This window comes from Pyxicephalus adspersus, chromosome 5, assembly GCF_032062135.1.
Source record: "Pyxicephalus adspersus chromosome 5, UCB_Pads_2.0, whole genome shotgun sequence".
Lineage (NCBI taxonomy): Eukaryota > Metazoa > Chordata > Amphibia > Anura > Pyxicephalidae > Pyxicephalus > Pyxicephalus adspersus.
The window spans coordinates 112842742-112859522 of NC_092862.1; the positions used below are offsets into that span (position 1 = coordinate 112842742).

Here is a 16781-nt window from a genome sequence, read left to right on the forward strand (position 1 = left end):
TAAAATACAGTCAATGATTAACAACCTGGGAATACTTGGTGAATGTCACAATCTCTGTATTATAAATATACTCTGCAGAAAGTCACTACAAGTTTTGAAACATGAGTTTGCAAATTGATTAACCACCTGGGCGTTACACTGAGGTCTAGATTTCTGTACCAAAAGTGTTACAGGTTTTCATGAATTTTTTTTTTTTAATTGTAGACCTGTAACTTACAGAAATATGTCCGAATAGGGTTCTAGTAGATATAATGAATATAAAAAACGTTTGAAACACACAATCATGTAAAAAAAAAAATTACTTTTAATAAAATTAAAGGAAAAACACAAAATTCAGCTTAAACAAGAATACATAAATAAATGAAAAATACTGAAAATGCGATAATTCAGTATACTGTATAGTAATATATTTTTCTAAAACACCTCCCTAGTGTCCGTCACATACCTATAGACAAAACCACATAAATATATTTTCTATTATTTTGTATTGGATTGGATACAGGAGTTTGTATTCAATCCAATACAAAATGAGAACAAAATTCAAACTCTCATTATGTATTGGATTGAATACAAATTCCTGTATCCAATCCAATACAAAATACATACTTTGTATTTATTTTTAATTGAAACTCACTCATTCATTTTGTATTGGATTGAATACAAACTCCTGTATTCAATCCAATACAAAATGAATGAATGAGTTTCAATTTGAATTTCCCGCACACGCGCCGACGTCATCACGCACGCACAAGAAGCCGGCCGGCTGTTTTTTTCCTCGGCCGGCCGGCTTCTTGTTTCAGAGATCACCCGGCGCTGGAACGAGAACGACGCTGGATGATCAGCGGGACCAGGTAAGAAACCGGCCGGCATCTTGTGTTCCGCCGGCCCGCGGAACACAAGTTGCCGGCCGGCTTCTTACCTGGTCCCGCTGGTATACGAGAAGGCACCCGACGCTGGAGAGGGAGACCGACGGACGACGATCGACGGAGGACGACGCTGGAACACGAACCCGACGCTGGATGAGCACAGGGGGACCGAGATTTTCCCTACATTAAAATCCCCACTTACCTGGGTAAGTCTCGGGCTTAACGAAAAGAGCAACTTTTACGTACGAAGGTCGGGCTTAACGGTCGGGAGGTTAAAGAGGCCATAAATGTTTACATAGATATATTAATCTGAAATAAAAAACAAAAAAAAAATGCAACAACAGCCATACATCAGGAACTAGTTCTGTGATTCTTTATATATATTTATATGTAATTCTGTATATATATATATATATATATATATATATAGACTTGCTCATACAACTATGGGCAATAAAGTGAGTATTACTGTAATATTACTGTACTAGCGGAGCTGAGATTTTATGGGAATGTAACTTCAAATTAAGTTTTCCTTATTTTTATTAAGTTATAAGCAAAGAGCATATGTATAATTTGTGAAACTGCTGAGCCCCCTGCAGTGAATTATTTTATACTGGTCATCAACAGCAGTTTGTCAGGGGATCTAAGTGCTAATTAGTCTATTAACTCTGACAACTGATGTTTGTTACAGAGAATATAATAATGCGATCACCTCCAAGTGATTTAGTATTTTATGCTGTAAAAATAAAATTGTACATTCACTTAGTGGCTTCTGCAGCTCCGGGGAGTGGTGAATTTTCATTATTTATGGTGTGTAACACTTTTTTTTGTATAGTTTTAATCAAGTAAAAGCATTTTTTTCTTTCCTTTTTCATAAGGTTTCACTTAAACCATTTCCACCAGCCCATAGCCTTTAAAATGTTAATTCATAATCCACAGACCCCCTGACTGGTGAGTGAATCCCCTCAGTGATGGATAGTCACGGAATAGGATAATAAAGCAATGGCAATAAGATGTTGTGAGCCCATACATTAAGGCTGGTGCTAGCGGAGGGAAAAGCCCATCTGGAGATCAAATGTATGTCCTTCCTCTTCAACCTAGTAGATGTCAAAAGGATTTTTCATTCTAAGTTTATTTTCAAAGACATTATAAGTCACAGAGCCATGTGAACTGCACTGAGAATTACTTTCAGTTCACATGTGATATTCTATACAAGAAAAAAAATTTCGATAGCTAAACATAGATTTATAGTTTATAACCCACCTGTGTATGACATTTATATGTTGCGACACACCCTAACAAAAAAAGTAAAAAAGGGTTCAGATGTTGTTTATATTGCTTCTAAAACCAAGGCTCATTCATGTCCATTATAAGCTTAATTTCACATGGAATGGATAGTAGTTGGCTGGCTTGTTGCTTTAATGGGTGCTATCCTTAGCAGCAAGCACTCACCTACCCTTAGCTTTCACTAGAAGCAAAGGTTTACCTCCTGAATGAATAGGAGCATACTTCCAAAGTCCACAGAATATGTGTTTAGGGATTAGGGGCAAACTAGTGCTAGGTAAGTGTGCTTTTAGGTTTGCTTCAGACCTGCCTCGGGATTATTGATCCCACAGAACTACTAGTGGCTGTTGCTTTTTACTCAATCCATTAGGCTTGGTCGACACGGTTGTTTTTAAAAACACTGGAAACCGTGTATGCCGCGTTTTCCCACGTTTTTAACACATTTTCGGTTTAAGTGCGGGAAAACCCCCCATTGAAATCAATGGAAGCATTTACCTGCATTTCCCCACGTTTTTGGACGTTTCCAGTGTTAACCCCCATTTTAATTTTTTAAACATTGCAAGCAACGGTAAAGAGAATGCTCATAAACGTGCTTCAATGAAACATTCTGGTATAGATTAGTCTATTGGAATGAATAGGAATTTCACACATGGGCTTTTAAAGCCTCAGGTTAAACACTGGGGAAGTCGTCTGTGTAGACTTAGGCTTAAAGAACCATCATCTGCACATTTGACAGCGGCCGGCAGTAACGCATACTTGTACATATGACAAACACTCACCAGTGGATCAGTGGATGTTGGTTTGTACTTTGACCTGTGTTTTCTCCAAATACAATAAATTTACAGCTGTATTCCTCACAGAGGCAGGCAACATCAAAAACATACATTGAGCAACACAGTTGGCACTGGGGCTGGCATTCACACCTTTGCAGCGCTAGCTTACAGGTTCGCATCTTGGTCAAGACACTATCTGCAAGGAGTTTGTATGTTCTCCCTGTGTTCACATGGGTTTTCTACAGGCACTCCACTTTTATCCCATAAACGTACAATTGGGGTAATTGGCTTCCCCTCCAAAAAAATATGTCCTTAGACTGTGGTAATGACATGGTTTGTAAAGGACTGTAAAGTTTGTAAGTTTGACATGGTTGTAAAGTTTGACATGGTTTGTAAAGGACATGGTTTGTGAAGTTTGTAAAGGACTGTAAAATGTTGGAGCTATAAAATACAAGTTAATAATAATACTATGCATGCCATTTTATAGACTACCATTCAATTCTCTAAAACTCCCAATCCATTAAAATGCAAGAAAAAAATAACATGAGCTACTTCTTCACACAAATATGAACAGGCTCGAAGCTTAATTTTCAATAAACACATTTTATTGTGTCACAATGCTTATGTTAAAACGCAACAATGTGAATGGGCAATTAAAATGATACCAATAAAATGGAGAATTGAAAAAAAAAAACAGAGAAGCCTTTAAATGAATAGAGATTTCTATTTCATGATCTTTCAAAAAAATAAGAACTAGAACTCTAGGAATTTAGACACATTTGATAACTGTTCCCAAAATCATGCCGCACCCCAGAACAGGTCCCTCTATAAATCGTCTGTATTCAACATGCATCAAAAGAGACATCACGCCTATGCCCTTCCTCTTTTCCAGACATGGTTGCTTGTAATTGTCACTAGGGAAGCATCGTTTTAGGATGTGGTTCAGTAGATGTGTTTTGAGAGCTGAATCTTGGCCATAATTTTACTGGGTCTTTACAGCAGCAGGCATGGCATCAGAAGAAAGCAAGCTTTGCTGGCATAAGCACGAGAGGCTTGGGGGCAAAATAATAAGGAGAAGTGAAATGATTCTACAAATTTGAGGTTTTTATAAATGTTGTTTTTCAAATCAGTCTGCATTGGATGCCCTGCAAATATTTAGGACAAAGATTTAACATTAAATATTTTTTTTAATTTGTAGATAGCACAGTTTCTGAATGTTTGTCATGCTTGCAGATCACCTGCATTAGCTATGCACTAACCATTGGTTACAGTACCATTGCTTCTATTGGAATCACATTTTCATCACAAGACAACCAAATTCTTCTTGCAATAAATGTGATCCTTGATGATGTGATGGGGAAAAGTCAACACCGAAAATAGGACCTGAAATCTACCTGTTTCCCCTTGTTCTTTACCCCCATGTCGTAGCAATGGCTGTGCAGATAGACCAACAAACCATAAAATGACCAGGATTCATACCAAACTCTCCAATATTGTAAACTCTGTCAGATTAAAATGTAATCTGCAAAACTACCTTCACTAAAACAACAGCAAGTCCAATTCCAATCACATGCACTGAAAACATCTGCTGATTTTCACTGTTGTGTAAAATTATAAAGACTGAAATGGTTAGTATTGTTCTGATCACAAACGTGAACCTCTGAACTACAGGAAAACCTTTAGAGATATTGTGGGTCAAAATATGACCTCTTAACATTTCGGACAAATAACATTTTTAAAAACAAAATGTACAGATTATAAGCTTTAACCTATAACAAGAATCTGGAAAAGTACTTATTTTCTTTTAATGCAAACGCTAAAAGTCAAGCTAAACCAACTTGATATGGATTAGGTTCCCCTGTTCACTTCCTCCCTTTTTGCACTATTCTGAAATATTTATTTCCCATAGTAATAAAATAACCAGATCGTTATCTTAATCCTGTGAATGTATAATAAAATCATATTAACATGAATGTTTTATGTATGGCTGGCTGGTCACACAAAGACGTTGATCAGATCAATTTATGTTGGATGGCTATAAAAATTATTTAGTAAGGTCATGGAAAAGATATTCCGTCAAACTCTGTAACATAAAATGTGCAATAACGTAATTGTCTAATGAATATATTGTAGCTCCTGGTCAAGAATGTGTGGGCTTTGTCTCAAGGGACCAACCATAGAACATATTATCTTTTAACTATACACCAATGTATTTAATGACCTAAAAAACACATTATTAGTTGTCGTAATGTAAATGTTTCTGAACGTGTTGCTGTTTATTTGTCCTTGAGGATACTGGGAATATTTAAAGGAAAAATCTGCCCAAAATGATTATAGTTCAAGTGGGTTAAATCTTTTTTAAGGAGATTTCTCTCAATAATAATTATTTTTGATACAGTTGTCAGATAATAGTTACAAAAAATATGCTTACAATCAATCCCCAGCCACTACATACAAGGAAAGAAAAAAATTCAGTGACTTACTCCATGTGACAGTGCTGGTGGATTGTGATTGGTTCAGAGGAGTCACGTGTGGGTAGGGACAACCGTCAGCCCTGTGTAAGTTCCTACTGAAGCTGTCCTTGTGGTTAACCAATGGCAGCGTAGTACTACTGGGGATGGGAGCTTTAAAGAACCTGTACCACTTTAGGTTTCATCATTAGGTTTCACCACTTTCATCAGTTTAGTGTCATGAAAACAGTGGAAAACAATGTGATTGGTTGCTATCTATTTCCACATTGCTTGTGATCAACCATATAACGCCATTAGTTTCTGCAGAAAGAGTACCCATTGGTTTTCATCATCATGTATTTCTGTACTGAAGCACAGTTCATGTCAAAACTGTAGGAACTATTGCCAACAGATCCCCAAAGGTCTGAAGATGACATATGAGATAACAGCAATGATATAGTATTGATTTGCCAAAGAAGTAAAGACTGTTTACTATAAAAGTACATGTATGCCAAGCTTAGTAAACTGAAGGTGATGTTGTCACCCAGAATATCCAATTCCGTGTAAGGAAAATGAAAAACACTTTTCCTTGACCTTTCTTGGATGACTGAAGTAAATAAAACTTTTCCTTATTTACTTAATTATTTAAGTAAACATGTTGAAAGAAAATTGATTTTTTTTATTCAATTGCTTCTGTTTTATTCATTACATATGGTGAAAGTTAAAAAAAAATAACACAATCCTATGAGTGTGTATGGCGATTAGGCTCATTATGAATATACAATACTGCTCTGTATTTACTATTAGAAAAATCTCCTATTGCACAAGATTAGTGCTGATTGGCTAAGCCCAATTTAGATCACCGCATGTCAATAAATGTTATTCCATGTGTGGTTCCTAATGCTTTGCAAAGACCGAAACTTTTTAAATGCCAGCATATGACCCGGCATGACTGTGAAGAGGTTAAATTGGCAGATTTATGTGGCTGACTTTACCTAATGAGCTGTCTAATTTATAGTCGAAAAGACTGCAAACGATGCAAAGGATGCAGTGCTGAACCACAGTAACAAATTACAGCCCTAACAGCTAAATTATGTAGATTGCAAAACTAACCAAGGCTGCAAATTAACCCTCCAGATACCAGATGTTGCTGCAAGTCCCGAAGCTTTAAGAGCATAGAGAAATACCTCTAAAACTTTTCCTCTGCAGTTTGGCTTTACTTGTCCAGAGATAATAACAAATCCTAAACAAAAGTAAATTAAAGGTAATATAAACCAAAGTATATATATAAAGATGAACTCCAAATATAAAAAAAAATTCTAGTTGTAAAGTCATTATTACAATATTACATTTTCTACTGCCTATAAGGGAGGGTCAGCAAGTGATGCCGATCTATAGAACAGAGAAATGATGCTGCTTCTTTATGATTGTCCAGAACAGCTTTTCTTGATCTTTGTAACATAGGAGAACATGTGAAATAACTTTTGGGTCTTAGGGGCCTGCTTCTTTATTTACTATATCTAGAGCTAACAGTACATATTTTGACTTGTGAGCATTTTAAGATGTCTTCTGCAAACTAATCATTAAGATACAAACTGCAAACTAATGAGGATGCATTAAGAAGTCTATCTACAAAGCTGTGAATCTGACATTCACTGAAACATTCCCTGGTGGAGAATCTTCAAGGCCCATGTGTGTTAATAGCAGTAAATGTCATATTTACTGCTTTATAAATAGACCCCCCCCCAAAAAACATATTTTTCTGAAAAATTAGAAGAAAAAATATTTATGAACAATCTTCATTCTTTTCTTTTCCTTTAACTTTGTACTTTTGTAACTTTGTACCTTTTGCACAGCAATAATGCCTTGGAAACAGCCGTTTTGGCCTATGAAAGCAAGGATGAAATACGGGATAGATCTTTCCAAATAGGGTCATTGGGGGATATAGCCATTAATATGTTTCAGCTAGCGCTATGAATTTTACCCAGCTTGGTCAATAGCTTAACAGTATTTATGGCACATATAACGCTGCAGTTTTATGTAGATAATCTTTAGATATTTTATCTTGAATAAAAATTGTTTCAATTTAAATCAGCCTTTGAAAACTTACTGCTGACTCCTCACTAAATCCCCTTGTAAGCCTGAGGATAACTTAGTTGTCACAAGTTATGCTTGAGCTGTACTCCTTACCAAGGCTTTACAGAGAACCAATCACAATTGTTTGTAGACTAGAATTAGAATGAAATAATCCTTACTTTAAAAAAAAAGTCTGCTCCTTTATTTAGAAATTATTTACCATGAAGACAGATGTGGTGCTGATATTTAAAGCCAGAATTCAAGAAATCAGTAGTTACGTGAATATAGAAAGAAAGTGGTGGAAAGAATGTCTGTTTTGTGGGCCAAATACAGGGGTGTGGTGGGGGGAGCACAGGTGGGAACGCTGTGCCCTCACTTTTTTTAGGAATGGGCACACTTGCCCACTCTTATTTTGCAATTCTTTGGTGGTCCGCGGCTCTGGCCAGTCCGCCCCCCGCAGGGTCAGGAGAAGGACCCGCTAGGAGGGGAGGTACACTGACCAGAGCTGTGGACCATGTCACTCATATGAAATTGCAGGCTCAGGGCGGTGGGCGGGTTGTCTCTTCGGACACAACCCTGCGATGGGAGAGTGGGCAGGTTATGGTATCAAGACGTCACTCTGTGGGAAGTTTCTTCCTCTCTGAGTGACACATAGGCAGGGGTGTAGTGAGGCAGGCACATGTACATACTAATGATGCGCACTCAACATAGATAGTGCTGTGCCCCCTCTTCTTTTTTTACGACTACACCCCTGGCCAAATATACTTGCACACTGCACTACAATTCATTTTATCATTTTTCTGAATTTAGCCAGTAAGCAGGTCAATCAGACCTGACCATGGGACACATGGAAAAACAACATATATCAGATTACGTGTTTCACTATTAATGCATTACACTAAAAACTATGAATATACATGAGGACAGCAGGACTTAAAATCACAAGTAGTAATGAGCAATCGTATGATCTGAATCTGTTAACAGCAAACTAAAAAGCACAGGAGGTTCTGGCTGTGTGGATAAGCATACAGTAGAAGCCAAGCACAGCTATGCTGTTTCTGCAGTTAAGTTCAAAAGGCTGTACTTTTAAATAAAACTAATCACCAAGATTAATTTACAAAATTTGGCTTGACCAGTTTTAGGTTTGGTTTGGCTTTAAGGTGAAAGGCCCATGGGGTCTGAGGGTTTCTTTGCTGTCAAATGGCTTGGCTCCTACCAATAATACAACCTGTCTTACAGCTCCTGAGTGCACATATCTGTACTATCAAGGCTAGGAAGAACATAAAAATGCTGTTGATTGTTACTGTTTCTTACTCCTTTGTGTGAACAGCACAAGCTAAAGCAGTTGGCATAGTAGAAACTGTCAAACCTTGGGAAGCATTTTGTCTTTGACTCCTAGTTTCCAAGTCAAAGTAAGACTGTAAATTAGGCAGAAATGTATTAATCTAATTAAGGGAAAAATATAAACATCAGTGACCTGCACATTGACAATAACTATAGAAAATCTAAATTCCTAAATAAACCCTGTTGTGATTTGTCCTTTATTTTCAACCAATTCCCCCCTTTTTAAATGACAATATTCATTCACCATTCTGTAACAGGACAAGAGAATTGAAACAGAACTACAGATATCTCTCTCTTCTCTTCTCCATAACATAGATTGATAATTGAAGATTTCTGACAAGAGCGGCCGTGTAGATCCAACTTGTATAATAAAATGTTAACAGTATATTTATCTACCAAAATAGAACAAATAAAAGATATTTATTGTAAGACATTAACTATTCTTTAAACTTGAACCTAAATATGACAAAACTAGTGCAACAGTTACTTTTTGGAAAGTCCTGATGTCATCCATTGATGCTTTGATTCTATTCAAACTATATGTTGAAAGAACACAGGTAATCAGATATATTCTTTAACAAATTGTAACTCTGTAGTCGGTAGTGTATGTATATTCATAGGTGAGGCACAAGTCCGATCACCTTACAAATGATCAGTCATAGCACCAGAAATCTTCCTTCAGATCAGATCTGCATGTATATTCATCTTTTCATAGCGTTGTATATATAAATAACCACTACAAGCACATGCATCGCATCCCTGACCATTAACCAACAGGAATTATTTATTGGGATACAGTAGAACAGTGCTTGTGTTAGACATCCGATCGTCCAAAGCTGTATCGCTTACGGGATGTGTCTGAATCAGCAAGTATCTGTATCTGAAAACATTTCTCAGGAACCTGGGATTTCAGGGCACTAGGAATTTATTTTTTCAATTTCCATCTGCAAAGGAGCTAGAAAACACTTGCTAAATAAAAAATCATGAAAAAATAAGTGTGAAACCTGTTTACCTGAAGACATTAAGCATTCATAATTTTATCAAGCTGAGCATGTATCATAACGTGATGTGGGCTCTTGCAATTTATGCTGCTGTATATTTCCAGTGTTCTACTATTCACCTTGACAAGTGTGAACTTGTAGAGGATGAGAAATATATTTCTGGCATACAAAATCAGTTTATTCTGATTGAGAAACGTAACATTTCTGCTAAGGCAATTTTACCCTAAATCTATATTTAAAAAGCACAGTTAGCTTAGCGGGAAAATGAAAAAATGTTTCCTTAAATCTGATTGGATGTTTGTAGTAATCACTGCTTTTTAGTCCCCAGAGTAAATTGCTTTGTGGTCCAAGAAAAGTTTAGTAAATTACTGCTATGTCAGGAAAAAATACAACATATTTTGTATAATATATATTAAAAATGTGTGCAGACATTTTTTTTTTAAGTTCCGCATTAAGGAAGGGAAGGTTGAATTGATATTGGGCATTATTGCAAAAAAAGAGATTTTTATTGGACTGTCTATGTTGGTAAAATATTCTAATTCTAATTTGTATCTTACTGGTTACTGTGAGACAATATGGTCATTACTGCTGGGCTAAATTACAAAAGGAGTTATTTATACAGGCCTGCATTAAATTTACCTACTCAGTCTGATTCTATTTTTTAACAATAATTCTTTTCATGGTATTTTAGGAAAACATGTCATTTAGTGATATTTTTTTATGTATGTTTAACTGGTGCTCAAAAAAAGTTATCAATGTGTAACATGCAAAACATATACAATGCTTACAATGCAACATGCAAAGCAAATACAATGCAAAGCAACATGCAAAACATATACAATCTATTGCCAAAACTAAGAAAAATCATATCTAGTAAATTGAAAACTATATATCTATATATAAATATATACAGTATATGTATAAATACATATATATGTATATATACATATATATGTATCTTGTGTTGATAATAAAGTGGCCAAAACTTTGTATGTTTTATGCATTTAGGGAAAACTGGGGCTGTTCTTCAAAATGAAATATAAAAAAGGCAATAAGTAGGGCAATTTTCCAAACTTTATGCATATATGCAAATCTATATAATGAACTTACATAAAACATTAAGTGTGAACATGTGAACACTGTATGAATCAAAGGTGTTTAAATTCTGCATCTAGCACAGAATAATTAAAGCAAAGTTATTGGTTGCTATGAAAGATTTGCATGTTTCTTTTTTTTTGTTCACCAAAGATTATAAAAATGTAAAAAATTTGTCCATTTTCTTTAAAGCCCCTTACAGCCTTTTTCCTCTAGAAGTAATTACATAGAAGTTTCACTTCCAAAGTGCTGGTAAAAAAAGAAAGTTATCAAGGCAAACTTGTAAGCGTTGTAGGTGATGACTGTTTTACCATACATTTGCTCTCGCTGTGTAATGGTTTTCAGTTAAAACGCTGCAGTAACACATGTGGACAGTCTATGGAGTTAAACACATAGCCTAGCATAAAATTAAGTATTATTATCAATAGCATGCAATGTTTTTCCCAGCCACTGTTAATGATCATTAATAAAAATAAATAATGCAGCAGAGAAGAACAAATGTGTATACACAGCAAATCCTAAACTGCAGAGGTTTACATTCGCTAAAAGCTTACAGTCTACAAAGGTAAAAGCTGACGAGTGAAAGCTGATTAACCCTTTACTGACTGTCACCCTTCACCGGTTTATAGAAATTAGTAGAATATATATTAATACCAAGGTATGATTGTGTAGAGAGCAACACGCCAAATTTTAGTTTATTGCATAAATACCAAAGGATGGCATACTAAAATCAGCAAAACCTAAAACATGTTTTGCACATAAAGATAGAGAGTAATAAGCTAATTAATGTTGATTGGTTACACACATTTTATTTATTAATCCGGCTTAGACATCAATTAAGATATCTGAAGTTCAATAACTTCTAGGAACCAATCAGATTTAGGTTTAACACAGTCAAATGGATCAAAGTTTATTAAAGCATGGCTGATCTTGATTGCTTTTCCCTTTATTATACAAACAAGTTCACAAAAGAGCAAACCCAAGCTTTAACCTGGAAACCTCTAAATGATATGTTAACCATATAAGCACATCCATCATTTTTAATTTAGAAGGGTTTTTCACTTACATTTAGACTTTTTCAGCCTTGCATCAAAAAAGCTGGAACACTTCAAAGTTACAGTGTTATGTTTAGTTATGGTACCAGATTTTCCAGTGACCAATAAACAGGTTGGTTTAACGTGACATGGAAAATTCAACTAAAAACCTCTTGCTCTGTCTGGCCTTCCACAAAATCCGCTCTGTTGTAAGTGTTGAAGGATATCAAACAAGCAGTCAGTTGCTTGGCTCCTAAGCTTGGTCTGAATTTTGAACCAACATTAAATTGCGCCATCTAGTTAACACGGACTGTGTGCTCTCCTACCAGTCAACGTGTTTAGAAGCTATGAACGTCAAATAGTGTACATGGCATTTTCCATTATAAACATAATCATCTCTTTCACCGCATACGGAAAATTCACCCAGGTGTCAAGCCAAACCCTTGATAATAAAGGTCCCAGCAAACACCTATATTTTCTTATGAATTTTCAGAAATATTACATGAGTTTATTGGACATAGAGTTAGAGCAAAGGAGAAGAATGAGTATAAAGTACAACTTTCTATAGTAACGAATTAGGTTAAGTTTAAAAACTAATAACAGTTATTTGGATTTATTAGAGATACTATATTCTGCACATTTTTTATTGTGTGAAATTTCCTTTTTTACTGTTAGCTTGCTGCCTTTATCATTTGCTTCAAACAAGGATTCTTAGCTAATGAGCCTTGAACTAGATCATATCCCATTTTCCTGCAAAACTAATACATGCTAACAGTTAATAAACTGTCCATTGAAATATAATACACTTTTGCAGAAATGACTGTTTGCCCAAAAAACATCTACACACGCAGAGATAATTAATTCAAGGTTGAACTGTAGGTCCTGAAACTAACTCCCAGCATCACAATCTGGGCCGAAAAGGTTAAGAACCTCTTGTTTAAACAGTCATTTAATCCCCTGACGTGTGGCCCAGCAATGGTTCAAATAAAACTTTTGATCACAGATCATTTGTCAAACGAAAGCACTCAGGCTATGATTACATATACAAAAATAATTGCCATACTTGCAACATTGCATTACTTAGTGTCCATATTTATACTATAATAAGCATTATTACTATTTACTATTTTTAATACAGACAACAACAGTTGTACATGTTGGTTTTTCTAGTGTTGCAATGGGATCACTCCGTACATAAGTATTTAATAAGCCGGTGAAAAGAACTACAACAGTGTGTAAGGTTTTGTCACCCAAAGCAGATAATCTGAATTTACACAATTGCAGCAAATAAAGATGAATGGTGATTGTTTGGTATAGGTTACTACACTGGATGCATTGCTCTCTGCCTAATTAAATGGGCTTTATCATAAATAAATGACAATTATCCAGCATTTCCCTACTATGGGACTTTATAGTAAAACTGACACTTTAAAGTGCACGGCCAGCTCATGCCTTCACTTTTATCGGCAAGGACTCCTGCTAATTTGACATTATTCTGTAGATCCCTTTAGAATTCATAAAAACACTTTGCAGGTATTTATACTGTAACCCGAATTAGGAAATGATCCCTCTTTGCCAGACAGTTAGTTAAAAATGCAGTGCAGGGGGACAAAATAAGACATTTTGGTAACACTAGTCGAAAGTGCTCCAACATGTGTCAATCAACTTTATGTAATGTTTCTCTTTCCCAGCGTCAGCACTTAATCATTTAAAAATTCTAATTGGTTAATATCAGAACGCAAAGTTGTAAAAGCACAATATATCATTTACCAATTAAAAATAAAGGCTTTGCCAAAGATTTTTGTTGGAGTATATGGCATAATAGGGTTTAACTTCATACATTGAATTGTGTAGTTTATATATAAATAGAGAGAGCAAGAATAGGAAAGAGTACATATATCCAAATCTATACATAAAACATGCATGATTGAATATATTCAAATAATTGCATGTATTATAGTATACTCTATCATGTTTCTGTAACCTTTGAGCATCATACAGACCATCTGTCTCTTTATCAAACATAGCTTTGACGATCACTTTGAAAAGTTTAGCCCCAAGTAGACTTCTCACCTTTCCTATTAGAATCGATCCGCTGAGTTGTACAAGGCTGCAGTTCGCTCTCGCTCTCCTCCGTTAATGCCCCAAACCTTAGCACTGGTTTTGATCTCCCTTCTATCCTAGTGACCCTACAGACCTTAGGGTACCCCCCTTTTCTTCTCACGCTTTCTACTCCATTCATGTATTTTAGTGGGAGGAGATGTAATAAGATGATCAAGGACTTGCAACATCATTTTTCAGCATAATGAAAGGCCTCTTGTCTTTTAACCTTTGCTTGGGGTCACAAGGTAAAGGTGAGATACAGGAAAACTGTCCTGCTTTAGAAGAACATCAACTTCTGCCACCTTAACACATGAAAAGAACCGATTCCACCTCCAGTTGACAGGATTTAATTAACACTACCTTCAACTGAAAAAGACACATCTTTAGGAATTGTCACTTGTGCTCAATCAAATTTGTATAAAAATAATTTCATATTGTGCGATTTCACCGATCATTAAGCCCCCATTCAGTAAATGGCCAGGGATATCTTTCAATCAAACTTACCACCAAAACAAACTTCACAGTGCATTAAAACAATTAGCAGCACACAAAACAAAGATGTATGTTTAGCCACTGTTTTTCTGCAAGGCAGACTGCAGTGTCAGCATTTCTAACCCCTGAACCTTCAGTATCTCAGGCTGTTAATCATACCCTCTTACTAGGCTGCAGAATGATGTAATGGCCTTCTCTCCAGCATTATTCCCAGCCATGTCTCAGAGCAAAACACACAAATACTGACACCTAACAACCAAATATGCACAAAGCACACTCCAACGCAAGCAACAACGCTCGTCATCCAACACTGGCTCGGAGAATGGTGGAGCTTATCAAATTCAAAGTGCATAAGGCGAGAGGGGAAAATTTAATTACATTGATTGATTTGCCTTAAGGGCCAAATGAAAAAGTTAAAAATTAAAACAAGGAGATAATTTATTAGAGAATTGGAATAGTTACACCTGTAAAAGTGCTGAGATGATTGAGCAAACTAAACTGCAACATTTTAGCACAATACTCATCTTTATCAATTTTTATTTAAAAAAAAAGTATATCCCAAAATTTGATAAATTATTAAAAGATAAGGATTTTATTTTGGCCATCTGACCATCATTTTCACATTTCATTGGCCCCAGCTAAAAGTAGTTTTTGAATATAAAAAAAATCCTCATCCTGGTGTACTGTCTGTGAAGTGAGATCACTCGAAAATAAAAGATGAGTTCTGCAAATGTTTGCATGAGGGGGGTGCCCTGTGCTAGAATAATGAATTGTGGAACAATGGAGGGGTTATTTGTCAATATCATTGTTCTGTGTATTATTATGTGGAGGCGATGGAGCTACCAGTGAAAAGTAACGTCGGCTTTATTCGCAGATGGCACTTGCATATCAATGACTTGCTGGTGATCTTTACTTTTTCTGTGATCATTTGAAGAAATAAAACTTGGAGAAACTTTCACTTTCTGTACATTAAGTTATGAATCATTTAGGGATCAGTCATTCTTTTGACAATACAGGGATAGTATAGAAGGTTTTAAGTTTAGAAGAAGCAGTACACACCTCCCTGCTACAAAAGTCATCTGTCACTGTCAGTGCATCAACTACCAGATGACAGTCTGTGACAGCTACAGCACTGCTATCCATTCAGATCTATAGCAAACATTCAGCTACCTACATACCTCCAGTCATTTCTAATCTCTGATGACCTGTGGAGCACAAGAGTGACAGCCATGCTAAAGTCCTGTCAAAACTTCCAAAAAGTTTCCAAAAATGATCAGTGATCCCTACTGATCCCTATTTGTTGTTTCTTAACATGAATAACATTGTATTGGTAAACAGCAGACATGGATAACAATGTATCACTTTATAAAGTCATTCATACATGATGGAGACATCTAACTATACAGTGTGATAAAGCAATAAAAAATGAATAATTTCAACTCACCCAACAAGTGTAGAAATGGATCAGCAAATTATAAGTGGAAGCTGCTGTACCTTTTTTTTTTTTTTTTTTTTTTAGGTAAGTTTGTGAGAAATAAAAAGTTGGCTTGGCTCCACAGGTCTCAGGTTGAAGCTGTGATAGTAGGTAAGTGTTAATGGAACAGTCCTAAGTTTATTTGGCTGCAGCATGTACAGGGAAAACACTTGGAGCAGCTAACTCTTCACAGACTGCTTAAAGACTATCCTCTTCTTTCTGGAGTGGGGAGTGACTTTCCCCCTGCATCATACACACACTCACACACACAGGCAGTTTTTAAAGACACAGTGCCATGTACTACAAAGGAACCACGTTGGACTGAGGGAAGATTACAATACTTTCTATTTAGAGAAGCATTACATCACCCCTTGGTGACGTCACGTGGGATTCCTGAACTTCTAAATCATAGCGGTCTGCTGAGGGAGGGGGGCGTGACCGTACGACGAGAGACACACCCACTGGAGGCTGGTAGATCTCAGCTGTAGCTCAGCTGCTGGGGGTGTTCTATCAAAAAAAGCAGCGCGTGAACATTATCCACCCGAGGGGCGTGTACAATGACGTCATAGAAAAGTGTGTGTGTGTGTGTGTGTGTGTGTGTGTGTGTGTGTTTCAAATTTTATAGCCGCAACATAAACATACGTCAAGATATCACACATATCACACCACATGTACATCACAACTTTCCATTGGGGTTGCTCCTAAAGCGTACCTATACTCAGAAAGGGGTAGAGAACACCTTTATATAAGGTAAAAATTATATTTTGTTTGGTTTCTTTTTTTAGGTTT

The 16781-nt window shown here is 36.1% G+C and overlaps 1 protein-coding gene across 3 annotated transcripts in view; it reads right to left on the reverse strand.

Moving 5' to 3' along the window:
• Window positions 1-16329, reverse strand: part of CREB5 (cAMP responsive element binding protein 5) — a 257480-nt gene extending 241151 nt beyond the window's left edge. For all 3 annotated transcript variants that reach the window (XM_072412475.1, XM_072412473.1, XM_072412476.1), the window contains exon 1: window positions 15963-16329. The gene's annotated coding sequence lies outside the window, so the exon portion shown is untranslated. The remainder of the gene's footprint in view (window positions 1-15962) is intronic.
• Between the last annotated feature and the right edge of the window lie 452 nt (window positions 16330-16781).